Here is a 22,523-nt window from a genome sequence, read left to right as displayed (position 1 = left end):
TTCTTCATTTGTATTTTCTTCATCAAGTTCTCAGCCTTAGCTTATTTTTCTATTGCGCTGAGTACTGTTCTTATTGGGCAGGAAGAACTATTTCTACATTAATTTTTTTAACATTTGGTCTTGGTCTTTTTTTTTTTTTTTTTGCTTTTTAGGGCCTCTCCCATGGCATATGGAAGTTCCTAGGCTAGGGATCAAATTGGAGCTACAGCTGCCAGCCTCCACCATTAGCCACAGCAATGCCAGATCCAGACTGCCTCTGCGACCTACACCCCAGCACACAGCAATGTTGGATCCCAGACCCACTGAGTGAGGCCAGGGATTAAACCCACATCCTCATGGATACTACTCAGATTCATTTCCACTGAGCCACAACAGGAACTCCAACATTTGGCCTTTTTAAAGTTTTATCTTTAAAGGGAAATCTGCTAGAAATGTGTGTGATCTAAACATGAAAAACATTAAAAAGCCTTTTAAGGAAGATAGTAAAGAATATCCAAATGAAGAGAAAGCATATGCTCAGAGATAAGACATCCTCTTTTAATTTTCTCTTTTATTTTTGGTAATATCATTAGAATATGCCTTTTTATCACACAAGAATAACAGTTTTGCTATGCAAATATAAAAACATTTCTATTGGGTTGATATCTTTTTTAAAGGATTTATAGGAGTTTTTAATATTTTCTTGACATTCGTACTTTATCATTTATCTCGTCTGAAGATATCTTCCGTTTGTTGGCTTTCCATTTCACTTTTCTCAAAGCATTGTTTTGATGAGAAAGGAGAGGGATTGGGGGAAGAGGAGGAGGAGAGAGGAGACTTTCATTTTCAGTTAGTCAAATTCAACAATCTCCCCTACTATGATTGTTTGGGTTTTGCTTAAGGCGTACATCCTGGTTCTAGATCGGAATGATATTCACCTATATTTTGAAGTTTCACTTTTGACAGTTAAGACTTTAATTTTTTTTTTTTTGAAGTTTACAAAGACTCAGTTTGAGTTTTCATCTGAATAGCCAACTTTTCAACTTCCTTTATGGCGTAGTCACTCTTTCCCCAGGAATTTCTCCTGGCCCCTCTGTTTTTTTTTGAAGTTCCTCACATGCAAGGGTCTGTTCTTGGTCTCTGTTCTGTTCCCTTCACAACTTAACGCCTCCCTGCCCTGATGTCACTGTCTTAATTACCATATGTTTAAAATAAGACATTAGATCTGCTAGGGCAAATATTCCTGTCTTCTCTTCTGAAGTGTCCTAACTGTTCATAGTCCTGCTGCTCTTACTGCTCCATATACATAGAATAAGCTTGTCAAGTTTCACAGAAAACACAGAATAGAGTTGTGCTGATTCTGCAGATCCGACTGGGTTGGTGGGGGGAGGAATGGAAATTCTACCCATGAACATAAAATTTCTATCAATTTACGTAGTTCCTGCAGATATGTCTTGTTGAAGAATTTTCTGTTTTTAAGATTTCGTCTTGCATCTTTTACAGATGTAAGTGAAGGTACTATGTTGTATTATTCTGCTGTTATAATGATGACCGTGATATTACATTTTCTAACTTTACTGCTGACATATACAAATGCCAGTGGCCTTTGTCTATTGCTTTCATATTTCCTACTCAACCCCCTTGCCAAAGTCACCCTCAATTCCAAAAATTTGTAGACTCTTTGGGGTTTTCTATGTACTCAGTAGTAACATCTACAAATCATGACAGTCGTATAGTTCTTCCTTTCCAATCCTAATGTTTGTATTTTTCACGTCATTGTTATTCCTTGATGGGAACCTCCAGGACAGTACTGAATAGCGGTGGCGTTATTGTCTTATTCCTACAAATCAATATGACAAAAACAACCTCGTTGAAAAGTGGAAAAGACACAAGCCTGTAAGTTCACAGGGGAGTAAACAGAAACAACCTATAAATATATGAAGAGATGTTCAGTTTCATTAATACTAAGGAAAATGCACATCAAGACTATAACACGATGCTATTTTATTCCCATCCAGTTGGCAAAACCAAGAAGACTGACATCTTAGGTGTCGGGCAGGATATAGACCAGTGGGGTCCCTTGGGCCTTGCTGGTAGGACCCAGGAGACATTGGGGGGGGGTGCAGGACCCAAGAAATGTAAGCTTATATTCTTGTTCAAGCGCTTGGGTTAGATGGTGGGCGATAGATGCTGACTGCAATCATCACGTAATTATTCAAATAAGCAAACAAAAGGGTAAATAAAAGGGACCAATTGTGAGTGTGTATCATGAACTCAGGCTTATAATTAATCCTATTCTGGGCATCGAAAGTCAAAAAAATAACAAAGGGGAAATGAAACATACAAAGGAAACTTTCGCTCATCATCCCATTGCGGAGGGTCAGCTACGTCAACCTTTTCTGAACATTCTTTCAGTCCATTTTAATGCACATTTGTAGACCGATTCAGTGGGCAGGTGAGAGAGACACAAACAACTGGAATAACACTGGGATCGTACTATATATGCTGCTTTGTAAGTTTATCGGTTTCTTTCATTTATTTTACAGGTTTTTAAAATTGCTGTTGTCTTTCATGACTTAATCGAATGCTTTTCGGCTCAGAAACGTTTTGAAAGAAGAGTCAATAAAAATGGTATAAGTACATGAAAAAGCAGTTCAAGAAAAGAAAAAAGTAGATGTGACTCTAATATTTCCTTTGCAGATAATTGAGAAAATGTGTTACTGACCGGGGCGGGGGGGAGGGAAATTCTAGTAGGGAGTTGGTTTAGGAGGAAAGATGATGTGTGTAACATCAGAGACTGAATTGAGGGCAGACATCCAAGCTGGCTATTTGGTTGAAGACTCCCGCTGAAAGTTTGGATGTGAAAATAGCAAAGATGTCCATTTGGAGTCATCAGAGGGAGGATGATGACTGAGGCCAGGAAAACGGACATTCGTGATGCCTAAAGAACAAGATGGATTTGGAGAGATGCTCGAAGAACGCTATTATTAGAGGATAAATGAGCAGAGACTTTGTGAAAATCCACTATTTGAAAAAGAGAAAAAAAGAGCAAGGGCCCTGGGCCGGGGGCGGGGGGAGATCAGAGAGATAACAAGAAAACACGGCAGTTTAAGGGGAGGGAAGGCAAGACTTAGAGGTCAGTAGGGTCCAGAATAGCAGCGAATGTGGTGGAAGATTAGAAAAGCTCATGGGTGGAGTGTGTGGAGAAGAAACCCAATCGAAAAGGGTCGGGGGGAGGACAAGAAATGGAAATAAACCAGAGGTGTCCTGGGGGCTACCCCTCTGTGTCTTGAGCCAGCTGTGGGGAAAGCAGTCAACCCCCAGCTTCTTGGGCTGTATACTGCCATCCCTGCTGAAGCATGGTTTGGTGAGGGGGCCAGTTGGAGGCTGTGCCCTTGCGGGTAAATACAGGATTCTGATCAAGCCCTTTCCTCTCTGCCATCCCACCAGGCTCGAGGACCTCCAGCTCCGACACTTCCTATTTCCCCAGGGCCACCTGCAAACCTGGCAGTAGTGGTAGGTGCTTAATCACTGCTTGCTGGGTGAAGGGAAGAATGAAGACATTTTAAGGAAAGTTCTCAGAGGCTCCTGGTTACACCCTGGGGAACGGTGTGTCTTTCACCAGCGCATATTAGCATACTGTCAGAGCTTGAACACTGGGCTACTCTGGCTTTGCTTAGAAAATAAACAAATGTATATTGGCATTCAGGGAGCAAACCGCTAGTGGCTAAATATTTTTTAATTTTAAATAAGTACCATGGGACTTTAGGGCTGGAGGATGAAGGCTCTTTAATTTGAACGTTAGCATCTTCATAGTTGTTATTTTTCTCCAATCTACAGTGCAGAAAATACCAAATGCATATGTATTTGCTAACGTTCCTGAAATGATTTGAAAATGAAAAGCCTTAAGAAATCGCATTTGCTGTTTTCCAAAAGAAATGGAAAAAATGTGATATCTGTAGCCTAGATTACACAAGAGAGTTATGTTTCTTTCTTTTTTTAATCTGTTTACTGACAGGAAGAAAAAAATAGCAATAATGGGGGAAAAAAATCTGCTTTCTGCCTAACACATGATTTGGCTGACAGCACAAAGAATCAGATAATTCTGCAGAAAACTGACAAGCTAGTGATTGGGATGGAGCCGTAGAGTTCTCTGAATATCCACAAATATTACTGTCTGATGCTTAACATTCACAAACCATTAGATCCAACACGTATATTTATGGTTTGATAATCAGCTGTCATTAACAGATGAATAAACAACATAATGCTCGTGTTGAGAAGGAAATGTACAAACGGAGACAGCGCCAACAACCCAAGAGCATTTACCTTGCTCCTCTCCGTGAAAAATGGAGAGAAATGAATCTCTATAATTTCAGTAGTTAAATCATATCTGATATTCTGTCTTATCTTAGCTGGCAGAGCTTCAGACAGATTTCTTTTTTACGATGTCAACCTGTCTCATCAGTTGGGAAAAGCTGCATTAAATTTACTAGATTAGAGATAATCATTCTATGGCTGCGTCGACGTCGTCACCCCACCACAGGGTCTATGCGAATACAACACTTGGACCACGTCTTTCAGGCCGACAGGATTATTCAGTAGTTGTCCTTGTAGCTCTCACTAGCTTGGGCAAGTCACTTAGCCTCTCGGTAGCTCAAACTCTTCAACTGTAGTGTAGACATAATGCCATCTGCATGGCCCACCCCCTAGAAGAGATGCATTGAGTAGAACTCTGTACACTGGCATATTACGTAGATGACAGTGTGATCCCATCCCAGGGCACAAATTACATCTCATTTGGAGCTGACCGATGGGGACCTCCTGCAGAGCAGCCCTTTCAAACCTCAGCAGTATGTGCACACCGTGTTCACAACAGCATTCTTCACGAGGGCCAGAAAGGTAGATGCAACCCAAGTGTCCATTGATGGATAAATGGATGCATGTGATACGTACATGAAACAGAATATTATTGAGCCTTAAAAAGGAAGAGATTGTGACATATGCGAAAACACAGGTGCATCTTGAGAACATTACGCGAAGTGAAATAAGCCTGTTACAAAGAGATGATGACAGTATGATTCCACTTATGTGAGGCACCTAGAGTGGACAAATACTTAGAGACGGAAAGGAGAACGTGGCTTCCAAGGAGTGGGAGGAGGGAATGGGAGTTGTTTAAGGCGTATGGAGGTGCAGTTTTGGAAGATGGAAAGAGGCCAGGAGAGGGATGGTTGGGGTGGTTGCACAATGTAAAGATACTTACCACTACCACACACTTAAAAATGGCTACGATGGGAAATTTCATGCTATATGTATTTTGCCACAATTTAAAACTTTTTTAAAAAACTTTAAGCAATGAAGCTATCAAAAAACACCGGGAGTTTCCATTGTGGCGCAGCGGAAACAAATCCAACTAGGAACCATGAGGTTGCGGGTTTGATCCCTGGCCTCGATCAGTGGGTTAAGGATCTGGTGTTGCCGTGAGCTGTGGTGTAGGTCACAGACGCAGCTCGGATCTGGCGTTGCTGTGGCTCTGGCGTAGGCCGGCGGCTATAGCTCTGATTGGACCCCTAGCCTGGGAACCTCCATATGCTACGGGTGTGGCCCTAAAAGGACAAAAGACAAACAAACAAAAAAACAACAACCAAAAAAACAAAAACAAACAGGAAGCCTCCACAGTAGCTTTCCAGGTCAAGAGTGAGCCCTGTCTTTCTCCTTTCTCTTGAGATTCCATTAAAATAATATTGAAAAAATTTTTAAATGTAGGATCCCACACCCATAAAGGGAACTAAAGAGAACCGTCAGAGAATAAGTAATTTAAACAAATTCCTAGATGCTGTAAGGGGGATGGGAGGGTCCTGGGTGAACAGAGCGGGGCTGAACCTGGACGTGAGTGGTGAGCAGGAGAGTTGCGTCGGCAGAGGTTCCCAGTCTTGAGACTTGAAAGGTGCGGACCTCCAGGGGGCGGCAGAGAGAGGTGGGGCTGAAAACAGGCTCTCGTTAACGATGTCTCTCTACTCTGCACGCTCACAAACCCCTTCTCGTCAGACCCCTTAGGGGTCTGCCAGGCGTTGTTACCTAAGGGGAGGAAAACAGAGAGCTCGCCACTCAATCAGTTTGTTCCCTAAAACTCAAGGGCGGCTGGTGAGCGTGCTCTTGGCCCAAAGGCAGCACTCACTCTGGCACGTGGGGCCATCTCATCCTGGAAGCTGACTCTCTGGCCTAAGGAACGCTACACCTGCAGGTCAGCAAACCCCAAACAAAGCCTCAGGCCCTCAAGCAGGCAGCAGGCATCTTTATCCTTCTTTCTTTTTCTTTCTTTCCTTTCTTCCTTCCTTGCTTTCTCTTTCTTTCTGTGTGGCGCCCATGGCATGTGGAAGTTTCTGGGCCAGGGATCAAACCCAAGCCTCAGGGAATGAATTCTAATTGGTCTTAACCAACTCTAATAAATTACATTCTCTTTCACCAATGAGTGTTACCTTCATTCAGGCTGCTATAACAAAATATCACAGAGTTTGGGGTTATAAGCAACGAACATTTATTTGGCACAGTTCCCAAGGCTGGAAGTCCAAGATCAGGGTGGCAGCATGATCAGATTCTGTTGAAGGCCCTCTTCCAGGCTGCAGATGGCCGGCTTGCTGCTGTGTCCTCAGTGGTGGAAGGCACGGTGGAGCTCCGTGGGCTGTCTTTTATAAGGGCGCCAGTCTCCTTCGTGAGAGCTCCACCCTCATGAGCTAGCCACCTGCCAAAGGCCCCATCTGCTGATACCTAATCATATCCTAATCATCTTGGGGGTTAGGATTCAACATGAATTTGTGCGGACACAAACATTCAGATCATAGCAGGTGTCCAGGGGTCAACATGTGACCAGACTCTGACCAGAGATGTTGAGGCCGTGTCTTGGGGATGGAGTGGGGCTGTTCTTTCATAACCAGACCCAGAGCCTCATAAAGAGAAGTGATTTTCCTCTGCTTAGTGCAAGGGTGGAATGTGGAAGCTGTCTCTCTCTCTCTCTTTTTTTTTTTGCATTATTTAAGTTTCTTTCCTTTTTTAACTTATTAACCATGCAAGAGCCTCTATATTGTGAAAAACACCCAAATGTTATAACTTCGTATGAGAATCGTCGTTAAATCAGCACCGCCTAAGTGTTAGAAACATCCCATGGAAGAAATACAGGCATGCGTTAGAGAGATGTAGGAAGCTGTCTCTCAGCCATGAAGTGACAGGCACAGGGATGAGAAGGTTCCTTTCCTTCCACCCTTTGTAAAGCAGGATAGGTAGAAAGGGCCCTTTGTGATACCACTGGATCGGTGTCTCCAACCTGGGACCGGATACCTCTTAAGTGTATTTCCTAAGCCATTGTTAATTGCTTTTTTTTATTATTATTTTTTTAGGGGGAGGCAGTTTTACTTAGAGCTAACAGTATCCCTAATGGATATAATATATTTTTGTAAAAATTCATAGCAGGAATTAACAAAAGAGCCTAATGGCTTCCAGAGAGACCAAAAAATACCTATAAAGGAACAAGAATTGGATTTTGGCATCAGACTTGTCATCTCCAAAAACAGATACCAGAAGGCAAGAAAGCCAGCTCTTCAGAATTCTGCAGGTGTAACGTTCTGAACCCAGCGCACTGATTGAGGTCCTGGCTGGAAGCAGACTGCACACTCAAGAGGGATCCTGGAAAAGCGTTCAGTGGAGTTGTTCAGATACCAGGTGGAGAGCGTTTATTCCTAATCTACCCTTCTGTGGAATTGATACGTAACTTCAGAAGAAGAAAAGGGCAGCCCTTCAGAGTGGATGCAAGAGGCCCAGACTTTTGTACCCCCACAATGACCACCCTCTGGATGTATGCTACTCTTAAGAGGGAGAGACTCCCAGAAAGGCAACACCTTTTGCCAAGGAGAGGCCTGAGAGCGACACACTGAGCATCCAGAGCCAACTCCTCCTGCAGCTGCAGGGGTAAGTGCTTTGTTCCTAACGGGGAGCTGGGCATGGCCCCATGGATCCACTCCACTCCATCCCTTTCCCACTGCCTAGAAATGTGTCTGACGTATAACATGCAGTTGGTAACCACCTTTGTTGAATGAATGAACAAACGAAGGAACAAATAGCAAACGAGGAGGCGGCCGCCACACCGGGCAGGCCCCTGCGCTTAAAGGTTCTTGCAGTTCCACGAGAAAGGGAGACTGGAAAGACTCTTCTCTTGGCTTTCTTGGCACCGCGAAACTGTCAGAGATTTAAGGCAGGGAAGCACCCTTAGCAATGACTAACCTGGTGTTTCCTGCCGGCATGGCGAAAAGGGGGAATTAGAATTCCATTTAAGGGGGAATTAGAATTCCATTTAAGGAGGAAAAAGAAAGTAATGGGTCACGTGCCTTCTAGACTGATCATCTTGCTTCATACTTACAGAGATTGTGAAACCGGTGTGTGTCCTCATGTGATTTACAGGGAAGGTGAGGCTCAGAGATGTTAGGTCGTCGTACGTGGCAGAGCCGGGCGTGGGACTTGCACCTGACTCCAAGCTCTGCTGCCTCTCACCTAACACCCTGCTAAGTTCCATTCTAGATTCAACAGAACTTATTATTTATTATTATTTATTAAACAGGCTCTTAGGGGCACCCTGGGAATATCTCACAAAGATAACATTGTTTGGCAAGGGAAGTGAGTTTGAAACACTGAGGTTTTTTTAAGTGTTTTGGCTCCCAAGACATGGTGACCTGTACAAAAGTTGGCAAAACTGATTCTATGGGGTCCTGAGATCTGGCTGGAGAGCCAGTGTCCTCTGACCTGGGTCAGCTGGAAATGGAAAGTAAGGGCAGCAGAGACCCAGAAAGCAGGATGTTCACACTACAGCACAAAAATTCCCAAACGTCACCGAAAAAGGACAGGAAAGGAAATGCCCTTTCTTTTGCTGATCAGCACTTGCTTTGCCAAGATGGCAATTCCTCATCTGCTGGTCCCTGGCACAAGGAGTCTGAAGTTCCCAGCAGCTGAAGCTTCTGGCTCAGTGAGCCCCTTGCTGTGTCCCCTAGCAAGAGTGGGTTCCCTCAAAAAGCAAAAACTTTCTTTTAATAAACTTTGTTTTAAATTTACAGAACAATTGTGAAAATAGGTCAAAGCCTTCCTGAAGACCCACACCCTGTTTTCCCTGTGTCGATGTCGTTCATTAATATGGCCCACTTATCGCAATTAATAAACCAATGCTCATACAGTATTATTAACTAAAGAAAAACGCATTATTTTGAATGATAACTAAAATATAGTTAACTAAATTCTTCAAAACAGTTACTCACATCGCCTTGGTTTTTCCCTAATGCCCTTTCGTTGTTCCAGGATGCCACATCTTGTCCCCTTAGGCTCTTCTGAGTTGTGATCATTTCTTAGACTTCCCTTGTTTCTGTTGACCTTGACAGTTTTAAGAAGTACTAGGTCAAGGATCTTGTAGGATGTCGCTCTATTGGAATTTGCCCAATGGTTTCTCATCTTAGACTTCGGTGTGTGTTTTGACGGAAGGAAAGTGTCATTCTCATCACGTCATTTCAAGGGTATGTGCTGTCAGTACCACATCACCATTGAGGTTAACCTTGATTCCCTGACCAAAGTGGTATTTGGCAGATTAACAGAGTCCAGAGCTGTGAAGACAGGAAGTACAAAATCCCCCAGGCAGTCACTGGGCATGATGGTCAACAGGGCTACACCCGCTTCCACGCCTTAGATCCTGGAAACATGCTTTCTCCCGCAGCAGGGCCGGCCATAAAGGGGTCTCTTATATAAGGCACATCCTGTGGCCTGAAGGCTGGTACAGCAGCCTTTCAAGAAGGCAACATCCTTTAGAAAGCTGTCCCTGCATTCACTGAGGCCAGCTGCTTCCGGGTGGTACAGAATAGGATGCAAGCAGTGGATCCCCTGGTCAGGGGCTCAGTCCCACGCTTCCCTCACTAAGAAGTGGGCCCCCACTTGAGTGCTGTGGTACATGTGATTTCATACCTACAGATCAGGCATTCCATAAACCACCAGTTAATGGGGCTGGCTTGAGCTTCTGTAGCAGAAAAGGTAAGCCCATACCTGGAACAGGTATCCTATCCCATGGAGGATGAGCCACTGGCCATCCCAGAATGCAAGGGCCCAATGACTTTGATGTGCCACCAAGCGACCAGTTGGCCTCTTCGAGGAATGGTGCCATAGCAAAGGTTTGGCCTGGGTCTCTGCAGCTGCAGGGTAGACATTCAGAGGCAACCATAGCTAGACCGACCCCGGTAAGTGGGAGTCCACAGTGCTGAGTCCATGTATAGCCTCCACCTCCACCATCATGGCCCCTCCACTCCTATGCCTATATTGTCACTACTGCATGGCCAGTGATGAAGTCCGGTTAATGGCACCTGTCTGAGTCATTCTGCCTACTTGGTTGTCCAGCTCTTTGTGGTAGATGCTCTCCAGGAAGCATTAATATGTGATATAAACATCGCCACACGTTGTGCCCACCACGTTTGTCACACATGTGCCTCGACACCACCACCTTGTCTCTGACCTTCTAATCCCAGGTGCCCAAGTCAGTGGCCACTGCCCAGAAATCCACAGATATTCTCACTCACGCCACTTTTCTTTGCCCATAAAGTATGACACTAGTCCCTTCGTAAATAGTCCTTTGTCACCCACCCAGAAGTTAACAAGAGGACTCAAGATGACGGTTGTTGTCTCAGAGTTGCTAGCTGTGGGAACTGTTGGGTTTTGTTTGGTTGGTTGGGTTTTTTGAGGTAGTGGTGGTGGGAGGTGAGGGGTTGGGGGTCTCCTAATGGCCCCCTCATGGGTCAATGTAAGACACATTTGTAGGAGTTTCCGTTGCGGCTCAGTGGTTAACGAATCCGACTAGGAACCATGAGGTTGCGGGTTCGGTCCCTGCCCTTGCTCAGTGGGTTCACGATCCGGCGTTGCCGTGAGCTGTGGTGTAGGTTGCAGACGCGGCTCGGATCCCGCGTTGCTGTGGCTCTGGTGTAGGCCGGTGGCTACAGCTCCGATTCGACCCCCAGCCTGGGAACCTCCATATGCTGCGGGAGTGGCCCAAGAAATGGCAAAAAGACAAAAAAAAAAGACACATTTGTACCAGAGCCAGCTGAATCTCTCTCCACGTACCTGCCCTTGGGTCTGCTATAGCCATGACACAAAAGGCAGTGGTCATGGTGAGCCACCATATTTAAAGTAACTCACCAACTTGACCCTACAGCACACCATGTGTTATGTATCGACCACTCCTATCATTCGTTGAGGCTTCTCTATGTACCAGGCACTGGGCCAAGCACTTAGCACATTTAATACTCATGGAAACCTTCTGAGGTTGGCAGTTTATTATTATTTTCATTTTACACATGAGAAAACAGAAGCTCCAAGAAGTTGCCCAAGTCGGTCTGAATCCATACTCTTAACTTTAAATAATACCCAAGCCTGTCTGACTCCATACTTTTAACCACTATACTACTGGGTTTCCATAGGTTCTCTTGAGAACAATTATGTTACATAGAAATATACATATGTGTGCAACTGTAGATACCTGATACAGATATCTACCCAAATAGGGATAATGGGCTAGATACTTGAGGAGCTGGAGGAATAAAAACCCTTCTTGCCTGTGCCTTCCATGGGCTGGACCCAATGGGAGGAAGTTGGAAACAAGAGTGTATTGAGGCAGCCCAGGTGGGTCACGGGAGCACAGAGCATCTCTGGTTGGGGTGAAGAAGGTGGGGAGTATGTGTATAAAAGGGAACTGTGACAGTGGGGTCTTGTGTGTCTCCCCAACCAAGATGTAAGTTCTAAGAGCACAGAGTTGTAGGAACTGTTGTTCACTGATATACCCCAAACACCTAGAACTGCTTCTGGTACAGAGTAGATGCACAGTAAACATCTGTCAAACAAATGAAAGATTTCTCGCCAGAGCCAGCTGACCAACCAACATCATCTAGGGTAGGACTCAGCAAACCACAGCAGGGAGCCAAATCCTGCCCGCTTCCTATTTTTGTAAATAAAGTTTTATTGACACAGAGCCACGCCCCCCCTTTTTTTTTTCCTATTGTCTATGGCTACTTTCACGCAGCGACAGGGGAACTGAGCCAGGTTCTGTGAGACCAGATGGCCTGCAAAACTGAAAATATTTACTATCTGGTCCTTTCTGGGAAAAGTCTGCTGAACCCCCTCCGGTTGTAGGACTGGGAGCCAGGGAAATAGTAAGGACCCAGGGGTCAGGAGCTGTTGGGTCTCAAGACCCGAGGGATGCACAGAGGGAAACAGCTCCTGAGCCCAGAATTCTGTGTGGTGCCTGACCTCTGCACAAGCCCCAAGGTGATCCTGGAGAAGCAAGTCTTCTTAGAGAGAAGGAAACTCCTTCCCAAGGACACCTCATCCATCGGCGAAAATAATGATGCTGTCAGTGACTAGGTGTTTTATCCGAAGATTTCTCACCTCGTGTATCCTGGCGACTTACCTACTAAAGAGGTGCCAGTAGATGGTTCTACCCAAAGAGCTTCCATTTGCCAAGCTTCTCAGGTCAAGCAGCCTAAGCCAATGGCAGACCTGCCCTCCTGATGCCCTCTGCTCACAGAATCCTCTCCTTCTAGTCTCCTTAGGGCTTAACCTCACCGTGAACCATATCTTCCCCCTTGGTTTTGGACCTAGAACCAAAAACTCTAGCTATGTAACCTTGGGGCATGGCGAGCTGAGGGACATGGAGCATAGGGCAGTTTAAATTTCCAAAGGACCCTCAACAGGGCAGGATGAGGTAGGGGAAAATTCTAACTGCCCTAAGCCACCAAAGCCTGTTGGAGTGGCTGCTTCTACACTGCTCATCCCCCTGCTGGTCCTTCATCAGCCGTCCTCTTAGTCTCCCTCCCAAAAAGCCATCTGTAATCATCCCTTTCCATTATGAACCGAATGTGTCTCCTTACAATCCACAGGTCGAAGCCCTAACCGCTGATGTAATGGTATCTGGAGATTGAGCTTTGGGGAAATAATTAGGTCATAACAGTGGACCCTCTGGATTGGAATCAGTGCTGCAAGACTGTATGGCCCACAAGACAGAAAATACTTACCACGTGGTCTCTGCCACATGAGGATACAAGAAGGTGACTGTCAACCAGCCAGGCAGGAGACCCTCCCCAGCACCTGACCATGCTAGAACCCTGATATTAGACTTCCAGCTCTAGAACTCTGAAAAATAAATGTCTATTATTTAAGCCCCAGCCCCCCACCCCTAGTCTAGGGTATTTATTATAGCAGCCCGAGCTGACTCATCTTCTCCATCTCAGTGGGGTTCCTCCTGACTCTAAACTCCAAAACGACGTGCAGCCCTCCTACAAAGCCCACCAGAATAACCGCCAACATCATCAGACTGTCATGGTGTGTGCTCAGAACTGTTCTTTGCATTCATAAAGTGGCTTCTTTATACCTGTTGACTCAATGAATCTATGACAAAGGAAGAAGGATATACAATGGAGGAAAGACAGTCTCTTCGAGTAAGTGGTGCTGGGAAAACTGGACAGCTACATGCAAAAGCACGAAATTAGACCACTCTCTACCACTATTCACAAAAATCGACTCAAAATGGATTAAAGACCTAAATGTAAGACCAGATACGATAAGGCTCCTAGAGGACAGCGTGGGCCAAACATTCTCTGACGTAAACCGCAGCAATGTCTCCTCAGATCTACTTCCTAGCGCAACAACAACAAAAACAAAAATAAACAAGCGGGACCTGATTAAACCTCAAAGTTTTTGCACAGCAAAGGAAACCATAAACAAAACAAAAAGACAACCCACAGAATGGGAGAAAATATTGGCAAATGAAGCCACTGACAAGGGATTAATCTCCAAAATGCACCCACCGACGGCCTGGACGTCAACAGTAAGTCACTTGCATCTGAGATCATCCAGCCAAAATGAATAACTGCGTTCTGACTCATGGGAGGAAGGTTCTGCTGACACAGCACTTTCCTCACATCTCCTGGCAGGCCTTCATTGGGGTGAGTGAATTATCCTCAAGGGTTTCCAACTCCCGGATCAATTTACGAGCATGGGGAATACACACCTACTATGTCACATGCATCGTGCTTCGGCAAACCTGCAGTGAACACAAACATTTTTGTAAGCACAACGGATTACTGAAAGCCTCCTACATTGCCAAAGGTAGCAGTAGTAATATTATTAATATTTCATTTGGAGGAGCCAAAACTACGAATATAGAAGACTCATTCCACCCACCGCTTCTCAGCACACGCTTTCAGAATATACGCAAGAGTTCAGAGAGACACTTGGGTAATTTGGGGTGACTTCATTGTAACCTGCACCAAGAGTCCTCTTGCTGTATTTTATCGCACTCTATTTTTGAGAGCCTTTGAAGAACGAGGCCCACGAAAAGGTATTTCTGGCGCCGTGGGGGTTGTCTATTTGGTTGTTTGTTGTGGTAAGTGCTTAAAGACAGTTGGGATGAAAGCTTAAATACTTATGTAATCTAGAGAGAAAGGCACTCACATCTGTGTGTGTAAAATAAGCAAGATAAAACGGTGCGCAAATGAGATCTGATTCTCCCCCTAGAATTGGCAGTGTGTAAATGAGGCTGGCAAGTGACGGCAGGCATCAGATGACAGCCGAGCGGCAATGGCAAAACTGCAGCGCCAGCTTGGTCCAGGCAGCTACTGTCAGGTGGCTTGCCCATCCATAAAGAAGCAAATGGAAAAGATGGCAACAGAGGGGATGCTGATGGCAGAACAGTGATCTGACGGCCAGCAGTCGTGTTCCAACCACATGGGTGTTTGTCTCAAGTGCAGTGGAACTGTCGGTCCAACACTGAATCACTTACCCCAAGTCCACGCGCCATTCCAGGCAGACTTAGTATAAACAAGATTGCCCTGTTCAAACGTGTCTCTCAGAAAAGAAAATGATCATTCTTACGGGTTCCATTTTACCAGTCACTGGGGAAATTGATATTTCTGGTACCATTTTGAGAAGATGAATCCAGCATAGGCCACACTGAAATGAAAACAAAAATGACTTCCTGAAGGTCCACCTTGGGAAAAAAATAAACAACTAAGGAAAAAGCATGAATGCTGTGTATTTATGAGCTAACGCATATACTCAGCCTTGCCCAGGCTTGGAGGTGGGGTTTGTTTGTTTTTTTCACACTGACATCTTGGCCCCAAAGACAAATGTTTGTTCAATTGTTTAGAATAAGAAATGAGATATGTTAGGCTGGTTTGGAAACTCAGAATGCAGTGGGGGGTTTTTTGTTTTGTTTTGTTTTTTTAGGGCAGAATGTATTACCTACCAGTGGGATTTGACGGGGAGCAGGGGTCTGGTTGAAAGTAAAAATAAGCTTCTTGCAAGGCCAGCTCAATGGCCTTCTTATGTACACACAGACAGATAAGAGAATTGCAAAGAAGTAGGTCCATTTAGCTTTCTCACTGTTCAGAAAACAAAGCACAGTTTCCTCTTCAGTTTTCTATTTTGTAAACAATTTGGTATAATCATACTGCCTCCTGTTTTCATTCGACTGACTCACAGCATGAGGTCAAATTGAAGAGCTAAAAGGATGTCTTTGGGAGGGATGGCACTGAAAAAAGTTCAGAATCCAAGGCTCTTCCAGGAGGGGTGGGGGGAGCTGTGGGGGAGGCGGGAGGAAGGGCTGGTTGACCATGGACTTGGAGCGCCAGGCCTCGCAGGCCCTGCACAGGCAGCGCGGGGAGCCATCTGCAGTCAAGCTTCCCCATGGCAAAGGACCGGGCTGCTGTGCCCTCGGTGGTTCCTGAAAGCAGATCCCCCGAGCGAGGAGGCCTTTCTAAGGCATTCTCCAGGAGGGCTGCCTGCCTGCCAAGGAAGCGCTGCCTCCCAGCCCAGGGTTCGAATTTGAAGCAAGGCTGACAGGGAGCCGAGAGGAACCTCTCTCTGCCAAAGTCGCTTCTGTGGCAGCGCCTCCGCTCTGCTGATACCTGCGTCCAGATGGACACTTTGACCTTGGCCGCAGCCACTCAGGACCTCTCCTGTCCATGCCCGGCCTGGGCTTGGCTGGACTGCATGGAGGGCAGGAGGGGGCGGCCATCTGGTGCGGGAGGTGTTGGCTGACAGGTGGCTCAGCGGCAGGAGAACAAACCAGGTTGAAACAAATCCGAGGACGCTGTGAAGCTCACAGAAACCTCCCAGGTCAAGGGAGATGGCAGAGGGAAAAAGCCGGTGACCAGGAACTGGGTCACCCCCACGCTACTGCCCTGGTGTGGCCCTGGGTGGAATCCCTGGACCACAGCCTGCCAGCACCCCATGGGGGGACGAGAGGACCCGGGGCCACGAACCAAGAAGGGGTTCTGTGCGCCGGACCCTATACATGGGCCACCGCCCACAAGCTTTTGTGTCCAAGCCATGTGCAGGGTGACCTCTGATAACCATTCCAGTGGCTTCTTTTGGAGGTGACTGTGGCTTGGTTTGATCCAAAGTGACTCTTGGGTCACTTGCTGCTGTAGGGAAGACATTATCACAGCATTGTAAATCAACTATATTTCAATTAAAAACAAAAACAAAAAACAGGAGTTTCTGTTGTGGCTCAGCAGATTGAGAACCCAACATAGTGTCCGTGAGGATGCAGGTTCAATCCCTAGCCTCGCTCAGTGGGTTAAGGAGCCAGCATTGCTGCAAGCTGCAGTGTAGGTTGCAGATGCAATTGGAACTGGTGTTGCTGTAGCTGTAGCATAGGCTGCAGATGTAGCTTCACTTCAACCCCTAGCCCAGAAACTTCCAGTGCCGCAGGTGTGGACCTGAGAAGAAGAAGGAAAAGACCAAAGAGTCTCTTGGGGTTGAGGATGCCATGAAGAGGGGGCAGGGGCACTAGGGTTTCTATACCCGGTGCTTGGGGACCTGCCCACCAACCTGGCATCACCCAGAGCCGGATGCAGTGCCAATGAATTCCAGCTGGCCACACCCTGACATGGCAAACACCTGGGGCAGGAGCAGCGCAACACTCTCCATCTTCAGCCATGGCCTCGAGCTCAGATCTATTCACCTGTCAGGCAGGTTATCGCCAGACTCCTCGGGAGGAATGAGGACTTTGGAGCCAGATAATCCTGAGTTGAGTCCAGGCTCCACCACTTGCACGTGACATGATCTTGGGGGAATCCCTTTCCCCACCTGTTTTCGCTCGTCAGTCAAGTGCTACCGCGGTGCCTCATTTAAGCTGAGCAGCGTGTGAACTGGAGCTCTCAGGCGAGCGGGGGCCACGTCGTCAGTTAGCCTCTTTTTCTGGTTGTCTTTTTTCCTAAGATCCCTTCTGTTGAAAAATTCCGTGATTCCACATGCCCCGGAGAACGCATCTTAATCTGCCCCGCCTTCGGGGGCCAGTTTCATTCGGGCTGACTTCATTTGCACAGGTAAGGAACCCGTAAGGAGCACGTGCCAGCGCCGTGCAGTCCACCTGGACAGGCTGCGCTTGGGGCGGTCACCTGGCCTTCTGTCGTCGCAGATGAAGCGCATCCGTGATTTCCCTTCTGGCTACAGAGCTGCTAAAGGCATCCCACAGACCCAGAATCCTGCTTGGCCCTAGGGCTGCTCCTTCAGGGGAGCCCAGCTCTCTTAGCTCACCTATCTGACGTGGGAGGGTGTGGCCGTCGCATCAGTGGCCCTTGATCTCGGGAGCACAGCAGGATCAGCCCGGGAGCTTTGCCGAGGGGAAGGTGGCTACCCGACCCCAAGCTCTTCTACCAGAGATGGGCAGAGAGGCCTGGGGGGTCTGCTTTTCCGAAAGCTAAGGTTTCATAGAAAAATGAAACTGCGAAGTGGAGGGCCAACAGCATTAAATGAAGATTTTAGAAAACAACAGAGGATTCGCTAAGACAGAGGAGGAGCTTGTCTAAGACTTTATTCTGAGGTTATCGTTGCAAAACGGCCAGATGGAGAATTCACTCGTATTAATTCCACGTCAATTTACTGATCACCTAGTAGGATATTTGTCACACCATGTGTGGGAGGCTCAAAATCCTAAAGCTGAACCACTCTTTGGAGATGGAAGGTTCCAGCCCCATGACTCTCCAGATGAGGAAAACGAGACCCAAGTAGGGAAGTGACTTGGCCAGGGTCCCACAGCCAGTGGCTTGAGAAACTAGAGGCCAAAGTCCACCCCTCCCCCAGCCCCTGTCCAACAGGGGACCACAGACAGGGTTTGTCTGTCAGCGTTCTTCTGCCAATTTCAAGGAAAATCCAGAGGTCCATTTTCTCCGAAGATCTGACCAAGTAGGAGTTCCTGTTGTGGCGCAGCAGAAATGAATCTGACTTGTAAACGTGAGGTTGCAGGTCAGATCCCAGGCCTCACTCAGTGGGTTAAGGATCTGGTGTTGCTGTGGCTGTGGTATAGGCTGGCAGCTGTAGCTCTGATTCAGCCCCTAGCCTGGGAACCTCCATGTGCCGCGGGTGCCGCCCTAAACAAACAACAAAAAAGATCTGACCAAGTAGGACGCTGGGCGTGTCTCCCACAGGCAGATCGGCGAGCCCTGCCTCCCTTCACAGGCAGCCAGGGCCTGGCTTGGCCACGGGCCTGCCCTCCACCAGGCCTTTATCTGCATCACCTGCCAGGCCCCTGCCACCTAAGAAATACACCACTGACCACTCTGCCCAGATCTGAGAGTGGGGAGGGGCAGCCAGCCAGGTCCACGGGCAGCCAGCCAGGTCCACATTCAGCCCTGTGGGACACACCTCGATTGGACATTCCATCAAAGAAGGGATGTTTTGTCAACATAAAAGTGAAGAGGTGCGATTGACATAATCACATTTACATTAGGAACAGCAGAGGTGGTCCTGGGATTTTCCATCGGCCAGTCGATGCCGTGAGTCCCAGGGTTCAGGGATTCTTTCCCAGAGAACCTGAGACCCCCAGTGGGACACAGTGGTTTAAGGGGGTTCTCTTGACCTTTTCCCTAACCCCACACAGCCTGCACTTCCCTTTCCTCCCTGCTGCCCCAGGCTGCAGGGACCTGCTACCTTATTGCCAGATGCTGAACCCACCAGCTTCTCCCCGCCCCGCTTCCCCGCCCTCGCCCCGCCCTGTTCCGCCCCCGCAAGAGTCCGTTGCAGCCCAGGGCCTGGAGCGTTCCGGGCGCTTTCTTTGGAAGTTTGGACAGGAATTTATCCGGATGCTGTCCACGAGGAAAGGGCGTTCATTCTGCAAGTTAACCGTGTTCGCAGAACAGAAGGTAAATGTTGAATCGGCAGAGAAGAGCGCTCTGAAAACACTTAGCCGTGCTTTTCTGCAGACAGTCCACGTGCTGAGTGTAAAGTTACATTAAAATGGCCCTGCCGTCCGCGTGGCCCCTGGCCTTGAACACCCACAGGCTTTCCCGAGTTTGCTCGGAATGAGTTGGGTTTTAAAGAACATCTGAAAATAAAAGCACAAGCTTCAAGACTGTTGAGGTCATTGCATTGAAAGGACGATGGAGTGGAACTGGGGCCGCGGAGACCTGCTGCCAGCCTTGACCGGAAACCATCACGGTCCTGCCCAGAAGGGCAGCGGCCCTGGAGCCAGCCCGAAGGACCATGGAGGTAAGACCTCCGTAAACACCCTTTCTACTAGTTCCTTCCAACAAGGTGGGGGAGGGGCTGCAACCAGAGAACAGAAGGACAAAACAGTGTCCTCTTGCTCTTTGAGTGTCTCCAATGACAAGATCACCGCTGTGCACGAGGTGATCTTTCTGCCCTGGCCCCTCGTTGCTGACCATCCTTCAGGCTCACGCAGACTGGCTCCCCCACATCTGCCCCCGCCCCCGCTCCGCTCCCGCCATCCACAGAGAGCTGCCTTGTGCTGGGCTCAGCTCCTGGAAGGCGGGGACCACATCTTGCTTATTGGCTCCCTGTTCCTCTCCCCACACTTCCCTGAGCGCCTTGGACAGGGCTGAGCCCCAAGCAGATGCTCAGAAGTGTCTGCTGAGGGAGTTCCCTGGTGGCTTAGCAGGTTAAGGATCCAATGTTGTCACTGCTATGGCATGGGTTCAGTCTCTGGCCTGGGAACTTCCACGTGCTATGGGCACGGCCAAAAAAGAAAGTTTCCTGAAGTGGAGAAAATGACAGAGTTTAGAACAATAGGGAAAGACGTGTGGAAATAAAGAATGATGTACCGAAGAAGGTTGGATAAAAAATATTCAGGGAGTTCCCGTTGTGGCTCAATGGTTATCGAATCCGACTAGGAACCATGAGGTTTCGGCTTCCATCCCTGGCCTCTTTCAGTGGGTTAAGGATCTGCTGTTGCTGTGAGCTGTGGTGTAGGCCCACAGCTACAGCCCTGATTAGACCCCTAGCCTGGGAACCTCCGTATACTGCAGGTGCAGCACTAGAAGAGGCAAAAAGATAAAAAACAAACAAAAATATTCAGGACCAGGGATTCCTATGGAAATTACCTTATTTGGAAGTAGTGAATTCTAACGTAATTGATCCAATTACCGTGGCTCTCTGAGCACCTGCTCTGTGCCAGGTACAAGTGTCTCAATTCTCTAGGGCTGGGTGAAAACCACCCAAACCGAATGGCTGAAAACCAGGGTCCAGGACTAAGTGAGTGAGTGAACCCTACGGCACTGGGTTTAAGCGGATGTTCATTTTTGAGGTCCAGCAAGCACAGGATGGGCACCTCCTTATATTTAGTGCCCTACCCGCCTTCTTGCCTCACCCCAGTCCTCACCCTGCTTAAACAACAGCCACGTTCTCTCGTGGTGCTGTGGGCTAACAGGCTCGGCCGGGAGGTTCTTCTGTTGGTTTCACCTGAGATCTCCTGAAGTTGCATCCGAGTGGCACCTGGGGCTGACATCATCCAGAGGCTCTACTGAAATGCTGGAACCGCTGAGCCATCTTGCTCCCCACATGGTCTTGCTATGCGGTCTCTCCAGAAGTGTGGTCGGTCTCCTGTGGTAGTTCTGACACCCAAGAGAAGTGTTCCAAGAGGGAGGAGTCAGGGTCACCAGTCCCTGGGAAGGCCCAGCCCAGAACAGGTGCGTGGCTTCACTTCTGTAGCATCCTCGTCCTCAATTCGGGACCAGCCAGGAGCAGAGGAGTGGGATAGATGTACCACCTCTCAGTGTGATAAAGAATTTGTGGACATTTTAACCCACCAGGATGAATTAGAGAATAAGCCACTCCCTCATTCCAGGAGGGATTATGCAAATAGGAGGGTACGGTGACCCGGGCTGGCATCCAGCTTCACCACCTTTTCTTTCATTTTTGTCTTTGTGAAACGGAGATACTATTACCTGCAAAGATAGATGCCTGCGCTGTGGTTGATAGTGGAAATACGGTGGCGAATAAGACATTGTTCCTAGGGAAACGATGTTCTAATCAAGGGAAGCGATTATTTTAAAACTAAGCATATCAGTAAATTGGTTACGAATTGGAGTCGTTCTGTGATGGAAAAGCAGAGGGTGATGAAATAAAGAGATTAAGGAATGGGGGGGTGGGGGGGGGGAAATCATCCAGGACAATTGCACTCAGCTGAGGCTGGAATGCTCAGAGTGGCTTAGGGTCAAAGGCTGCTGAGCCCCAGGGGAGGGACAGGGAAGGGGTGGGAGATAGAAGTGCTTAGAAGCTGGAGAAGGCTTTGTGGAGGGAACACCTTTGTGTGTTGGCTCACCACTAACCCTGAGAAGTGAAGTAAAACAAAACCCTGAACAATCAATTTGGACAGAATATTATGAGTGCAGAATGCCAAGTAGTAACAGCTCTGGGACTGCAAAGTAATTGGTGTTGACTGTTTTATTGAAGGCTCAAATGATGGACACAAATAATCCCCCTAATGTTCATAAGAGTAATAAAGCCAAAGCCTTGCCAACCCCCAAGTCCTGATCTCTTGGGCATGTTCATGCCCCATGTGCCAACATCACAGGGACAAGGATGTGGGGTAAGACTTCAAAGCCATCACTCTTTTACCTCCATGAACGCTCTTGTGGGTCCCTCACCACCAGCTGTACCAGCCCATCCCACGTCCTCTCACTGTCACCTTCTTATCCCCATGCTCATCCAGTGCTGACAACTGGTTCCAGTCTTTCTCTCCACCCCAGACCTTTCCAACCTGTGGATGAACTTGCTCATCCGCATTCGTGCTTGTCCATCTCAGGCTTTAGGACTTCTCTGCTCCCTTGGCTCCACTCACCTCCATCCACTTTTAGTGTCCTCTCCCACGGCTACATTCCAGAACTTTTCATCACACCAAACTGCTCCACTGTGGAAATCCTAAATGGCAGGGTACCACTCTGACTGCTATCACCTTCCCTCCTCCTGACCTGCTTCCTGCTTCATCCCACCTGATAGTTTCTTCCACACTTTAAGAACCTGGAGGCTAATTGCACTTTTACCTTTGGGTCTCATCTGGCTTCCCTTTTACCCTAATAATTCCAAGCATCATGTGCTTTTAAGCACCGCCCTGAAAATGCCCTCATCCTTACAATACACTCCTGATGAACCACTTCTAAATAAACCCTTGAATACCCCTAATCCTAATTTCTAATTTTGAAACCCACTGGAGTCAGGTGTTCACCACCAGCACTCCA

The sequence above is a fragment of the Phacochoerus africanus genome, chromosome 15 (assembly GCF_016906955.1).
Source record: "Phacochoerus africanus isolate WHEZ1 chromosome 15, ROS_Pafr_v1, whole genome shotgun sequence".
In the NCBI taxonomy this organism is placed as follows: Eukaryota; Metazoa; Chordata; class Mammalia; order Artiodactyla; family Suidae; genus Phacochoerus; species Phacochoerus africanus.
Note: the sequence above shows the minus strand (reverse complement) of the source record.